The sequence below is a fragment of the Capricornis sumatraensis genome, chromosome 18 (genome assembly GCF_032405125.1).
Source record: "Capricornis sumatraensis isolate serow.1 chromosome 18, serow.2, whole genome shotgun sequence".
Classification (NCBI taxonomy): domain Eukaryota; kingdom Metazoa; phylum Chordata; class Mammalia; order Artiodactyla; family Bovidae; genus Capricornis; species Capricornis sumatraensis.
The window spans coordinates 58,538,753-58,553,928 of record NC_091086.1 but is presented as its reverse complement, the minus strand read 5'-3'; positions in this window follow the sequence as shown (position 1 = coordinate 58,553,928).

The following is a 15,176-nucleotide window of genomic DNA, read 5'->3' as shown; positions in this document are numbered from 1 at the left end:
AACTCTTATGATCCCGTGGACTGTAGCTCTCCAGGCTCTTCTGTCCATGGGATTTCCCAGGTAAGAACACTGGAATGAGTTGCTATTTCCTTCTCCAGGGAATCTTCCCAACCCAAGGATCAAACTCGTGTCTCCTGCATTGACAGGCAGAAACTTTACCTCTGAGCCACAAGGAAAGCTCATTTAGGAGTTTAAAAATATATTATACAAAATTTATCAGATAGCCAGATTTCTGCCTCTTAAAAAAAAGCAAACTTGCATTGCTGCTTTTTCTCTTCCACAGTCCAATATTTGGAGATGTCATAGGTGCCAAAAAAGCAACTAATATGAGAGCTTCATTTAACCAAGAAAAGAAAGAAAGAAAAAAAAAAAAAGGAAGGAGGGAAGGGAAAAAGAAAGAGTGAGAGAGAAAGGGAGGCAAGAGTGGAGAGAGAAAGTGGGATTTGGGGGGCAAGGGCAGGAGGAATAAAGGAGGGAAAAAGGAAAAAAATGTCAGAGCCCATTATGAGACTCCATGATTTGTTGTTCCAAGTGTAAGAGGAGAAGCCCCCAGTGATAAGATGTTAAGAGGATGGTTTTGGTCGTACGTTTTATTTTCCTGACATTGTGCTTCTACCTCATCAGTATTACAAAGCATAAATGCAACAACAGTATGTAAGAGGGTCAAATGACCACAGCAAACCAACTCACAGAGCCTGCAGGCATAGGGGTGGATAGGAGGCAAGGCCCATTGCTCAGGTAACATACATTTTCTCCTGACCTCTAGGATACTACAGCTCAAGAGAAGCTTTGGCAAGAGCAGTTCCTCTGGCAGAACACAGGGAGTGTTATTCTTTGGTTAGTGGGTGTAAGGGAAATGTAGCAATTGGTTGAGCCAGATTGTAACACTAGAGCATCTAAACAAAACTGCTGCTGCTGCTGCTATGTCACTTCAGTCATATCCGACTCTGTGCGACCCCACAGACAGCAGCCCACCAGGCTCCCCCATCCCTGGGATTCTCCAGGCAAGAATACTGGAGTGGGTTGCCATTTCCTTCTCCAATGCATAAAAGTGAAAAGTCAAAGTGAAGTCGCTCAGTCGTGTCCGACTCTTAGCGACCTCATGGACTGCAGCTCACTAGGCTCCTCCGTCCATGGGATTTTCCAGGCAAGAGTACTGGAGTGGGGTGCCATTGCCTTCTACAAACTAACATTCACAAAAAAACATCCTCTGCCATGTTAGCAGGCATGCTAACCAGGACCTGAGCTCTAGGCTCTCACAGATAACCTACTGAAAGTGTAAGTGTGAACGTGTTTCACTTTCACTTTGAGGCCACGGTCATGTCTGACTCTTTGTAACCTCATGGACTGTAGCCCACCAAGCTACTCTGTCCATGGAATCCTCCAGTCAAAAATACTGAAATGTGTAACCATTCCCTTCTACAAGGAAATCTTCCTGATCTAGAGACAGAACCCAGGTCTCCTATATTGCAGACAGATTCTTTACTGTTTGAGCCATACATAACCCCAGAGAAATACAAGTCTAATGGTTAAAAGTACAACAAAACTCAGTTTTGCGATTGACCTAAAAGAAACACCACCAGTTCAGTTCAGTCGCTCAGTCGTGTCTGACTCTTTGAGACCCCATGAATCGCAGCACGCCAGGCCTCCCTGTCCATCACCATCTTCCGGAGTACACTCAGACTCACGACCATTGAGTCCGTGATGCCATCCAGCCATCTCATCCTCGGTGGTCCCCTTCTCCTCCTGCCCCCAATCCCTCCCAGCATCAGAATCTTTTCCAATGAATCAACTCTTCGCATGAGGTGGCCAAAGTACTGGAGTTTCAGCTTTAGCATCATTCCTTCCAAAGAAATCCCAGGGCTGATCTCCTTCAGAATGGACGGTTGGATCACAATAAACTGGAAAATTCTGAAAGAGATGGGAATACCAGACAACCTAACCTGCCTCTTGAGAAATCTGTATGCAGGTCAGGAAGCAACAGTTAGAACTGGACATGGAACAACACACTGGTTCCAAATAGGAAAAGGAGTATGTCAAGGCTGTATATTGTCACCCTGCTTATTTAACTTATATGCAGAGTGCATCATGAGAAACGCTGGACTGGAAGAAACACCATAAATGAAAAAAATCTATAACAAATGAAGCAGAGTCACTCAACATGCATAAGTAAATATTGAAAATAAATTTCCATGTACTCCCAATGAATTTAGAAAAAAAAATTAAAGAGCAGAATTAGAATAACCAAATGATGAAAAAGAGCAAGTATTAAATAGGGAAAGATAAAAGTAAAGTCAAATAATTACCAAGAAAGGTAATGAGTGGATTTAATATCAGAATAGAGACAGAATAAATGAATAATAAACCAAAGACTCATCCCAGAAAGTATAAGGAAGAGAAAAATGGAGTCAATGTATATCAGAACACTTACATGACATGAAGTTTAGACTTAACATGAACATATTGCAAAATATTAATGGCAGGGAAGAAATAATTGAAGAAATGACTAAAAATCTCCTATACTTAGTAAAGACATTAGCCCTCAAAATGAAAGAATTAATGAATTTCTAGTCAGTAATAATAAAACATTACTGAACCACACTACAGTGAAAATTAATAATAAAAAATAGAGAAAAATCAAGCCTCTTTAAAAAAAAAATCACAGTTCATCCAAAGTCAATAGAATCAGATTGAAATAAGATTAATCAACTGCAATAATGGATATAAGATGATCATGGAATAGTAAGTTCAAAGTAGTACGGGAAAATAACTTTAATTTTATAGCAAGCAAAATAACTATTTAAATCTGAAAGAAATTTAAAGATATTCTAAGTCACACAAGATCCTTTTGGAAATAAAAAACTTGGAGAAAATCAGTCATAAAAGAAATGCAAGCACAAAAATGCACTTATTAGAGAAGTAAATATTTAAGGAAATACTTTTTTTGTCCACAAAAGTAAAATATTTATAAACACCACACACACACACACATACACACATGCATTAGTAAAATTAACACATTTCTTTTGCAATTGCCTCTTTACCATGGTGCCTCTTCATTTCTCTTTTTCTATAATAATCAGAGAAACCCCATGAAATATTGTAATAAATGTGGTAAATGACTAAGGTTGTACTCAGAATCAATCCATACCTCTTTCTAGGGTAAATTCCAAAAGTGGGAGGCTGAGATGAGAAGCATTTTATTTCCCAGAAGCCCTGGTGATGAGGGTTTTGGATTCAGATAGGTTCTTCACTTTGCTGCATGAGGGATTTGGAAGCAGCACTGGGATAAGAGCATGGGTTACTCTTTGAGCTATTGCTGTTAGACAAGCAAAGTCATGGGACGATTGGAGGAATTTGACAGCAGAGTGTCCTTCAAGTCTGGAGAGTAGCTTCATTGCTGTTAAGTGGTTTATTGCAAGAGTAGCGTTTGCTTCCTACTCGTTAAATACCAGCTACCTTCAAGTCAATATTTTCAGTGTATGATTTGTGACTCCTTTGTTAGAGGATTGTCTGGGAAGAAAAGATACCCAGAATATTTCAAAGAAATGACTGTGAATGGATTATTAACAGATGTGTGGGCATGGGTAAGGGAACGCAGAAAGGGTTAAGGACCACAGAAGTGCCCAACATGAATGGCCATCACTTGAGCTAAGGGATGCTTGGTGAATACAAAATGTTATTGGAGCCCTGGAAGAGCTCAAATTGAGGAAGATTTTCCAGGTAAGAGTGATGTCTTCTAGATTAGACTGATGCTCTTTTAATTTCTAATTATGAGTGTTAAATTTCTTTAGTCTTAAAATCTCTGTGAAGTTTTTCTATTTCCTGCCTCAAAATGTAAATCCTGAATTAAAAAGTTGTTGTCTTGATTATGTGTCCTTATAGCACCATTTCTTTGCAACTCTTTACTGTAGCTATAAAGTTTATATATGACCTGTCTCCATTATCTCTCTAATTTTCTATTTGACTCACTCCACAGCAAATCATCCCTACCCTTTGACCCTTACTTCTTCAGATCAAGTTCTTGTCAGAATCACTAGTGGCTTTCATTTTGATAGAAGCAATGAGGAAATTTCAGTTTTCATCCATCTGGGCCCTTGAATTTCTTACCTTGCCATATCATTCTGTTATTTCCTCCACTATTAATGAATTCACATAATCTGCCACTGAGTCATTTTCATACTTCCAAAGTCCACAAATCTGAGATGTCCCAGTTTCAGTTCTTAGATCTCTTCTCTTCCTTGTCTTTTCTTCCACTTCAGCTGACCTTATTTGGCCCCATGCTTTTAAACACAATCACTATTTTGCTGACTCACAAATTTATATCTTCAACCATTCTTCATCTTGCATTTCAGGCTTATGCAGAAATGTCTCCTCAATATCTGTATTTGTATTTTATTGTTGCTCAGTCACCAACCTGTGTCCAGCTTTTTTTAGACTCCATACTGCCACATGCCAGGCTTCCCTGTCTCTCACCATCTCCTGGAGTATGCCCAAGTTCATGTCTATTGAATCAGTGATGCCATCCAACCATCTCATCCTCTATCACCCTGCTCTCCTTCTGCATTCAATCTCTCCCAGCATCAGGGTCTTTTCCAATAAGTTGGCCATTCACATCAGGTGGCCAAAAGATTGGAACTTCAACTTCAGCATCAGTCTTTCCAGTGAGTATTCAGGGTTGCTATGTTTGTATATCTAATGATTATTTCATTTGGAAAGGTCTTCACTCAACTTGATCTCCCCACAACCTAGCCTTCTTTCTAAATGGTATTTCCACATTTTCTCATGTTCAGGTGAAAATATGTGGAGTCATCCTCGACCTCTGTGTCTGTCATACTTAATAGAACTCTTCCAGGAAGAAAAAAAAAGAGAGAGAAAGAATTACTGCAAGACCTAGTTCACATTTTGATTATAGCCTGTGTGAGACTCTAAAGGAGAGGACCTGGTTAGGGCATGCTAGGTCTCTTGATTCTCAGAAATTATGAGCCAAATATTGTTTAGATCCACTAAGTTTTGGAGTATTTTTAAACAGAAGGCAAATAATATCTCCTCCATAGAGTAAATAGCAAATATTAGGGAGATCCTATCACATTGTCATTTTTAAGTGAAAATGTTGAAATATCAGTATTTTTATGAACTTTAAGATATGTTTGTTTAATGAGCTAACAAAGAGCTTGCAGAAACACAAACAAGAATTTAAAAGTATAAAGTTTCTTAAATAACTTAAGTAATTTAAAGTTTCACTTTACTCAGTTAAAGTAATTTAAGGAGTAACCAGTACCACCTAGTGGGAAAATATTAATGTAAGATTAGGAAGGGGTTTTAAATTGTCATTTTATGACTTTCTGGCAATGACATATTTGGTAAATTATACTCAAACATTTTAATGGATAATATTAATTATTTTGGAGTATTCTTGTGAAGATAAAGGGATAAAAACTAGAGAGCATAACTAATTTACTGATTGACAGTGAATTAAAAAAAAAAAAAAGGATTGTTCAAGAAAAAAATATTGCTTGTTTCACTATATGTCCATGTATATTTTGTGGTGTTTTCCCAAATATGAGGAAACTGAAATGAAAGGAAGCCAGCTAACTAATTGTTATAAGTATATTTGGCCTAATATTTTCTTTATACAGTCTACTTTCTAAGATCAATCATTTGTAATGTAATGTCATTCTAAATAACTTAGAAGTTATTTAATCAATCAAATTTAAGGTAAATTTTCTCAGAATCTTAGTTCAAAAGGAAATGATTATCTTAGCTTTGAATCAAAGTCATATATTTAAGTTCAGAATTAGACTTTTCAGTAACAGCCTCTATAAAATATTCAAAAGCTAAAAGACATTTGTCTTAAATGTCAAGTAAAGGATGGTCATTCTAGAAACAAATCTTAGTGATTTATGTGTAATTTTTTTTATTAATCCAGATATGTTAGCAACTTAAAACTTTAACAAAGGATTAATAAAAATGGTTAAAGAAGAGAAAATTTTTTTATATTTGAAAAAGGTATGAGAGTTATTTTCATGATGTGTGTACAAATTAAAAGGAAAGCAATAATTCAGGGAGCAAGTCCTTATGTTTATAAAGCATAGGCCATATGTATATATAGTGTAAGTATGCTTGATAAGTTTCTTCAGTCGTGTCCGACTTTTTGCGACCCTATGCACTGTAGCTGGCCAGGCCCCTCTGTCCATGGGATAGTCCAGGTAAGAATACCAGAGAGTTTTGTCTTGCACTCCTCTGGGAAATATTCCTCACACAGGGACTGAACCCATGGCTCCTAAGTCTCCTGCTCTGGAAGGCAGGTTCTTTACCATTAGAGCCTCCATAGTGTGTGTGTGTTTGTGTGTATGTTTCATTTGAGAAAGAACTATGAACATTAATTAACTACTAATAATCTCAACTTCTAGTCACAGCTTTTTGTTAAAACAGTTTGTTTCCTATTATGACTATGCATTTTAAAATTATGTGAAATGTCAAAGTATTTTATTCAATTTGTATGATTCCAGATATGCCTTTCTTTCAGTAGATATTTAGTTATTTGAAATACACACAGTATGTTTTCACATAGATAAGACATGTAAACTATTGCCTGAATTCAATGTAATTATGATTGAAAATGGCTATTCATGAGGTTGAAATGCATATGATGTTTCATGAATTAAATATATTGCTACAGTATAGACATTGGTGACATATCAAGAATGAAAACAAAATATAAATAAATATGTATATAACACAACCATCTTCAGTTCAGTTCAGTTGCTCAGTCATATCTGACTGTTTGTAACCCCATGAACTTCAGCACGCCAGGCCTCTTAGTCCAACACCAACTCCCGGAGTCCACCCAAACCATTGTCCATTGAGTTGGTGATGCCATCCAACCATCTCATCCTCTGCTGTCACCTTCTCCTCCTACCCTCAATCTTTTCCAGCATGAACATCTTTGTAAATGAGTCATTTCTTCCCATCAGGTGGTCAAATTACTGGAGTTTCAGCTTCAACATCAGTCTTTCCAATGAACATCCAGGACTGATCTCCTTTAGAATGGACTGGTTGGATCTCCTTGCAGTCCAAGAGACTCTCAAGAATCTTCTGCAATGCCACAGTTCAAAAGCATCAATTCTTCTCCTCAGCTGTCTTTATAATCCAACTCTCACACCCATACATGACCACTGGAAAAACCATAGCCTTGACTAGACAGACCTTTGCTGGCAACGTAATGTCTCTGCTTTTTAAAATGCTGTCTAGGTTGGTCATAACTTTCTTTCCAAGGAGTAAGCATCTTTTAATTTCATGGCTACAGTCACCATCTGTGGTGATTTTGGAGCCCAGAAAAATAAAGTCAGCCACTGTTTCCCACTGTTTCCCCATCTATTTGCCATGAAGTGATGGGACCAGATGCCATGATCTTCGTTTTCTGAATGTTGAGTTTTAAGCCAACTTCTTCACTCTCCTCTTTCACTTTCATCAAGAGGCTCTTTAGTTCTTGTTGACTTTCTGCCATAAGGGTGGTGTCATCTGCATATCTGAGGTTATTGATATTTGTCCCAGCAATCTTGATTCCAGCTTGTGCTTCCTCCAACCCAGTGTTTCTCATGATGTACTCTGCATATAAGTTAAATAAGCAGGGTGACGATATACCGCCTTGACATACTCTTTTTCCTATTTGGAACCAATCTGTTGTTCCATGTCTAGTTCTAACTGTTGCTGTCAGGAGGCAGGTCAGGTGGTCTGATATTCCCATCTCTTTCAGAATTTTCCACAGTTTATTGTGATCCACACAGTCAAAGGATTTGGCATAGTCAATGAAGCAGAAATAGATGTTTTTCTGGAACTCTCTTGCTTTTTCCATGATCCAGCGGATGTTGGCAATTTGATCTCTGGTTCCTCTGCCTTTTCTAAAATCAGCTTGAACATCTGGAAGTTCACAGTTCACGTATTCCTGAAGCATGGCTTGGAGAATTTTGAGCATTATTTTACTAGTGTGTGAGATGACTGCAATTGTGCAGTAGTTTGGGCATTCTTTGGCATTGCCTTTCTTTTGGATTGGAATGAAAACGGACCTTTTCCAGTCTTGTGGCCACTGCTGAGTTTTCCAAATTTGCTGACATATTGAGTGCAGCACTTTCACAGCATCATCTTTCAGGAGTTGAAATAGCTCCACTGGAATTCCATCACTTTCACTAGATTTGTTTTTAGTGATGCTTCCTAAAGCCCACTTGACTTCACATTCCAGGATGTCTGGCTCTAGGTGAGTGATCACACCATCGTGATTATCTGGGTCATGAAGTTCTTATTTGTACAGTTCTTCTGTGTATTCTTTCTACCTCTTCTTAATATCTTCTGCTTCTGTTAGGTCCCTACCATTTCTGTCCTTTATTGAGCCCATCTTTGCATGATATGTTCCCTTGGTATCTCTAATTTTCTTGAAGAGATCTCTAGTGTTTCCCATTCTGTTGTTTCCCTCTATTTCTTTGCATTGATCACTGAAAAAGGCTTTCTTCTCTCTCTTTGCCATTCTTTGAAACTCTGCATTGAAATGGGTATATCTTTCCTTTTCCCTTTTGCTTTCTACCTCCCTTCTTTTCACAGCTATTTGTAATGCCTCCTCAGACTGCCATTTTGCTTTTTTTCATTTATTTTTCTTGAGGATGGTCTTGATTCCTGTCTCCTGTACAATGTCTCGAACTTCTGTCCATAGTTCATCAGGCACTTTGTTTATCAGATCTAGTCCCTTAAATCTATTTCTCACTTTCACTGTACAGTCATAAGGGATTTGGTTTAGGTTATACCTGAATGGTCTAGTGGTTTTCTCCACTTTCTTAGATTTCAGTCTGAATTTGGCAATAAGGAGTTCATCATCTGAGCCACAGTCAGCTCCCAGTCTTGTTTTTGCTAACTGTATAGAGCTTCTCCATCTTTGGCTGCAAAGAATATAATCAATCTGAGTTCAGTTTTGACCATCTGGTGATGTCATCTTAGCGTGCTAGAAAATGTTAATATTGTTTTGGACTTTATACACGTGTCATCTTTTTCCTTTAGTTGTAAAAAGTGTTGTTGATAAAATATTTAAAAACATTAGATTGATTGTAAAATACAATGCTGACATGTGTATATGTGTGCACACACAGACAACATATATACATACATACATATATATATATATATATATATATATATTGACATTTACTTTATATAAAGCAAATCAAACATTATATGTGTATTTATGGTTGATTCACACTGTTGTGTTGTTGGAAGATGGTGTTTGCTATGACCAGTGGGTTCTCTGGGCAAAATTCTGTTAGCCTTTGCCCTGTTTCATTTTGCACTTTAGGGCTAAACTTGCCAGTTATGACAGGTATCTCTTGATTTCCTACTTTTGCATTCCAGTCCCCTATGATGAAAAGGACATCTTTTTGAGCGTTAATTCTAGAAGGTCTTGTAGGTCTTCATAGAAACGTTCATCTCCAGATTCTTCAGTATTAGTGACCAGGACATATCCTTGGCTTACTGTCATATTGAATGGCCTGCCTTGGAAATGAACAGAGATCATTCTGTCATTTATGAGATTATACACAAGTACTGAATTTTGGGCTCTTTTGTTGACTCTGAAGGCTACTCCATTTCTTCTAAGGAATTCTTGCCAGCACTAGTAGATATAATGATCATCTATTAAATTCTCCCATTCCAGTCCATTTAAATTCACTGATTCCTAAGAGTTTGATGGTCACTCTTGCCACCTCCTCTTTGAACACTTCCGATTTATCTTGATTCATGGACCTAACATTCCAGATTCCTATACAATATTGTTCTTTACAGCACTGGATTTAATTTCACCACCAAACAAATTTACAACTGGGTGTTGTTTCTGCTTTTGCTTAGCCTTTTCATTCCTTTTGGATCTATTATTCTCCTCTTCTCTAGTAGAATACTGAGCACCTACTGACCTGGGGAGCTCATCGTTCAGTGTGATATTTTTTGCCTTTTTATACTGTTCATAAGATTCTCAAGAATGCTGAAGTGGTTTGCCATTCCCTTCTCCAGAAAACCATGTTTTGTCAGAATTCTCCACCATGATGCATCTGTCTTGGGTAGCCCAACAAGGCATGGCTCACAGTTTCGCTGAGTTAGACAAGGCAGTGATCTATGTGAACAGTTTGGTTAATTTTATATAATTGTGGTTTTCATTCTGTCTGCCCTCTGATGGACGAGGATAAGAGGCTTGAAGAAGCTTCCTGATCATCAATAACAAAATAAGATTGATCATATTCTCTGCAGTCAGAGATGGAGAAGATCTATAAGATTAGCATAAAGAAGACCAGGAGTTAACTGTGGCTCACAGCATGAACTCCTTGTTGCACAATTCAGAGTTAAATTATAAAAAGTAGGAAAAACAACTAGGCCATTTAGATATGATCTAAATCAAATCACTTATGAATATACAGTGGAAGTGACAAATAGATTCCAGGGGTTAGATCTGATAGAATGAGTGAAGAACTATGGAAAGAGGTTTGTAGGTAACATTGTACAAAGGCAGTGATGAAAATAATACCTAAGAAAAAGAAATGCAAAAAGGCAAAATGGCTGTCTGAGGATGCCTTACAAATAGCAGAGAATAAAAGAGAAGCCAAAGGCAAATGAGAAAAGGAAAGATATACCCATTTGAATGCAGAGTTCCAAAGACAGCAAGGAGAGATAAGAAAGTCATCCTAAGTGAACACTACAAAGAAATAGAGGAAAATAAAAGAATGGGAAAAACTCGAACTCTCTTCAAGAAAATTGTAAATACCAAGGGAACATTTCATGCAAAGATGGGCATAATAAAGGACAGAAGTGATATGGACCTAACAGAAGCAGAAGATATTAGGAATAGGTGGCAAAAAGATACAAAGAACGATACAAAAAAAAAAATCTTAATGATTTGGATAATCAAAACAGTGTGATCACTCACCTAAAACCAGACATCCTGGATTGTAAAGTCAAGTGGGCCTCAGGAAGCATCACAACAAACAAAGCTTGTGGAGTTGATGGAATTCCAGTTGAGCTATTTCCAATCCTAAAAGATGATGCTGTGAAAGTGCTCCACTCAAGATGCCAGAAAACTTGGAAAACTCAGCAGTGACCACAGGACTGGGAAAGGTCAGTTTTCGTTCCAAATCCGAAGATGAACAATGACAAAGAATATTCAAACTGCTACACCATTGCATGCATTTCAAATGCTAGCAATGTAATACTCAATATCCTCCAATGCAGGCTTCAGAATTATGTGAACCAAGAAGTTCCAGATGTACAGGTAGATTGAAAAAAGGCAAAGGAACCAGAGATCAAATCGCCAAAATGTGGTGGATCAAAGAAAAAGGAAGAGAATTCTATTAAAAAAAAAATCTACCTCTGCTTTTTTGACTATGCTAAATCTTTTGACTGTGCAGATCACAACAAACTGTGTAAAATTCTTAAAGAGATGGAGATATCAGACCACCTTACCTGCCTCCTGTGAAACCTGTATGAGGTCAAAAAGCAATAGTTGGAACCAGTCATGGAACAATGAACTATTTCCAAACTGGAAAGGCAGTACAACAAGGCTGAATATTGTCACCCTGCTTATTTAACTTACATGCAGAGCACATCAAGTGAAATGCCAGGCTGCATGAAGCACAAGCTAGAATCAAGATTGTCAGGAGAAATATCAATAACCTCAGATATGCAATGATACCACCCTTATGGAAGAAAGTGAAGAGGAGCTAAAGAGCTCCTTGATGAAGGTCAAAGAGAAGAGTGAAAGATCTGGCTTAAAACTCAACATTCAACAAACGAAAAATCATGGCATCTGGTCCCTTGGCAAATACATGGGGAAACGATGGAAACAGTGACAGACTTTACTTTGCTTGAATCCAAAATCACTGCAGACGATGACTACAGCCATGAAATTAAAACAAAACAAAACAAAACAAAACAAAACTTTGCTCCCTGGAATAAAACCTATGACCAACCTAGATAGCATATTAAAAAGCAGAGACACCACTTTGATGACAAAGTTCCATATCAGTTCAGTTCAGTCACTCAGTCGTGTCCTACTCTTTGTGACCCCATGAACTGCAGGATGCCAGACAACCCTGTTCATCAACAACTCCTGGAGTTTGCTTAAACTCATGCCCTTTGAGTCAGCTGTGCCATCTAACCATCTCATCCTCTGGCACCCCCCTTCTCCTCCTGCCTTCAATCTTTCCCAGCATCAGGGTCTTCTCTGATGAGTCAGTTCTTTGCATCAAGCGGCCAAAGTAATGGATTTCAGCTTCAGCATTAGTCCTTACAATGAATATCCAGGACTGATTTCCTTTAGGCCTGACTGATTTGATCTACTTGCTGGTAAGGGACTCTCAAGAGTCTTCTCCAAAACCACAGTTCAAAAGCCTCAGTTTTTGGCACTAAGCTTTCTTTATAGTCCAACTCACACATCCATACATGACTACTGGAAAAAACATAGCTTTGATTAGATGGACATTTATTGGCAAAGTAATGTCCCCGCTTTTTAATATGCTGTCTAGGTTGGGAATAACTTTTCTTCTAAGGAGCAAGTGTTTTTTAATTTCATGGCTTCAGTCACCATCTGCAGTGATTTTGGAATCCAGAAAAATAAAGTCTGACACTGTTTCCACTGTTTCCCCATCTATTTCCCATGAAGTGATGGGACCGGATGCCAAAATCTTAGTTTTCTGATTGTTGAGCTTTAAGCCAACTTTTTTGCTCTCCTCTTTCACTTTCATCAGGAGGCTTTTTAGTTCTTCTTCACTTTCTGCCATAAGGGTGGTTTCATCTGCATATCTGAGGTTATTGATATTTCTCCTGGCAATCTTGATTCCAACTTGTGTTTCTTCCAATCCAGCATTTCTCATGATGTTCTCTGCATTTAAGTTAAATAAGCAGGGTGACAATATACAGCCTTGATGTACTCCTTTCCTGTTTTGGAATGAGTCTGTTGTTCCATGTCCAGTTCTAACTGTTGTTTCTTGGCCTGCATACAGATTTCTCAGGAGCCTGGTCAGGTGGTCTGGTTTTCCCCTCTCTTTAAGAATTTTACACGGTTTGTTGTGATCCACACAGTCAAAGGCTTTGGCACAGTCAATAAAGCAAAAATAGATGTTTTTCTGGAACTCTCTTGCTTTTTCAATGATCCAACAGATGTTGCCAATTTGATCTCTGGTTTCTTCTGCGTTTTCTAAATCCAGCTTGAACATTTGGAAATTCATCGTTCACATACTGTTGAAGCCTGGCTTGAAATGCAGAACTTGGATGCAATCTCAAAAATGACAGAATGATTTTTGTTTGTTTCTAAGGCAACCCATTCTGTATCACAGTAACCCAAGTCTATGCTGCGGCCAATAATGCTAAAGAAGCTGAAGTTGAAAGGTTCTATGAAGACCTACAAGACCTTCTAGAACTAACACTCAAAAAGGATGTCCTTTTCATTATAGGGGACTGGAATGCAAAAGTAGAAAGTCAAGAAATACCTGGAGTAACAGGCAAATTTGGCTTTGGTGTACTGAATGAAGCATGGCAAAAGCTAATAGAATTTTGCCAAGAGAACACACTGGTCATAGCAAACACCCTCTTCCAACAATGCAAGAGAAAACTCTACACATGGACATACCAGATGGTCAATACTGAAATCAGACTGATTATATTCTTTGCAGCCAAAGATGGAGGAGCTGTATACAGTCAGCAGAAACAAGACTGGAACTTATTGTCAAATTCAGACTTAAATTGAAGAAAGTAGGGAAAACCAGTTGATCATTCAGGTATGACCTAAATCAAATCCCTTATGATTATACATTGAAAGTGATAAATAGATTCAAAGAATTAGATCTGATAAACAGAGTACCTGAAGAACTATGACTGCACGTTCATGACATTGTACAGGAGGCAGGGATCAAGAACATCCCCAAGAAAAAGAAATGCAAAAAGGCCGAATGATTGTTGAGGAGGCCTTACAAATAGGTAAGAAAAGAAGAGAAGTGAGAAGCAAAGGAGAAAAAGAAAGATATACCCATTTGAATGTAGAGTTCCAAAGAACATCTAGGAGAGAGATAAGAAAGCTTTCTTCAGTGATCAATGCAAATAAATAGAGGAAAACAATATAATGGGAAAGACTAGAGATCTCTTCAAGAAAATTAGAGATACCAAGGGAACACTTGATGCAAAGTTGGGCACAGTAAATGACGGAAATGGTATGGACCTAACAGAAGCAGAAGGTATTAAGAAGAGGTGGCAAGAATACACAGAAGAACTATACAAAGAAGATCTTCAGAACCCACATAATCATGATGGTGTGTTCACTCACCTAGAGTCAGACATCCTCGAATGTGAAATCAAGTGGCCCTTAGGAAGCATGACTATGAACAAAGCTAGTGGAGGTTATGGAATTCTAAGGGAGCTACTCCAAATCCTAAAAGATGAGGCTGTGAAAGTGCTACACTCAACATGCCAGCAAATTCGGAAAACTCAGCAGTGGCTACAGGACTGGAAAAGGTCAGTTTTCATTCCAATCCCAAAAAAAAGGCAATGCCAAAGAATGCTCAAACTACTGCACATTTTTAAAATTTACATTTGTGTAAATTATTACCTGAACGACACAAGAAATTTAATAATTGAGATGGACTTTGAGAAAATAAAGTTAGTGACTGAAGTAACAATTGTGTTGTAGAGTGTTTTCTAACTGTATTAGTCATTCCTTACACTGCAGCTTTAAACTTTTGAGGTCTCTCTGGTGCATTCCCAGCTTGGCTTCTGCTGGCTTCAAATGGTATAATACCAAGTGTTTATTCCATCTGTTCATAACCCACACCATTTCACTTTCTCACTGGAGCTTCTCTACAAATTTTAGATGTCAGTTCCCATAAAATGCACCCATACCTGCATAATCAAATCTACAGGTGAGTTATGAACCATGGTGTCTGCTCTTGATAAGTAAGAATTGGAGACAAGCAAGTCAATTCCTTGCTTTTCTTATTGGCTCTCCTACTTCCCTTGGCTCACTTGCTTTTTTCCCTCTTCCATTCCCTGGAATTACAGTTCCTATTACAATAGCAGTGTATAAACTTTTACTGTAATTTGCTTGTTGTGGGCATAGGCCAAAACTGTTCCAGAAGCATTTTTAAAACTAGACCTTCAAG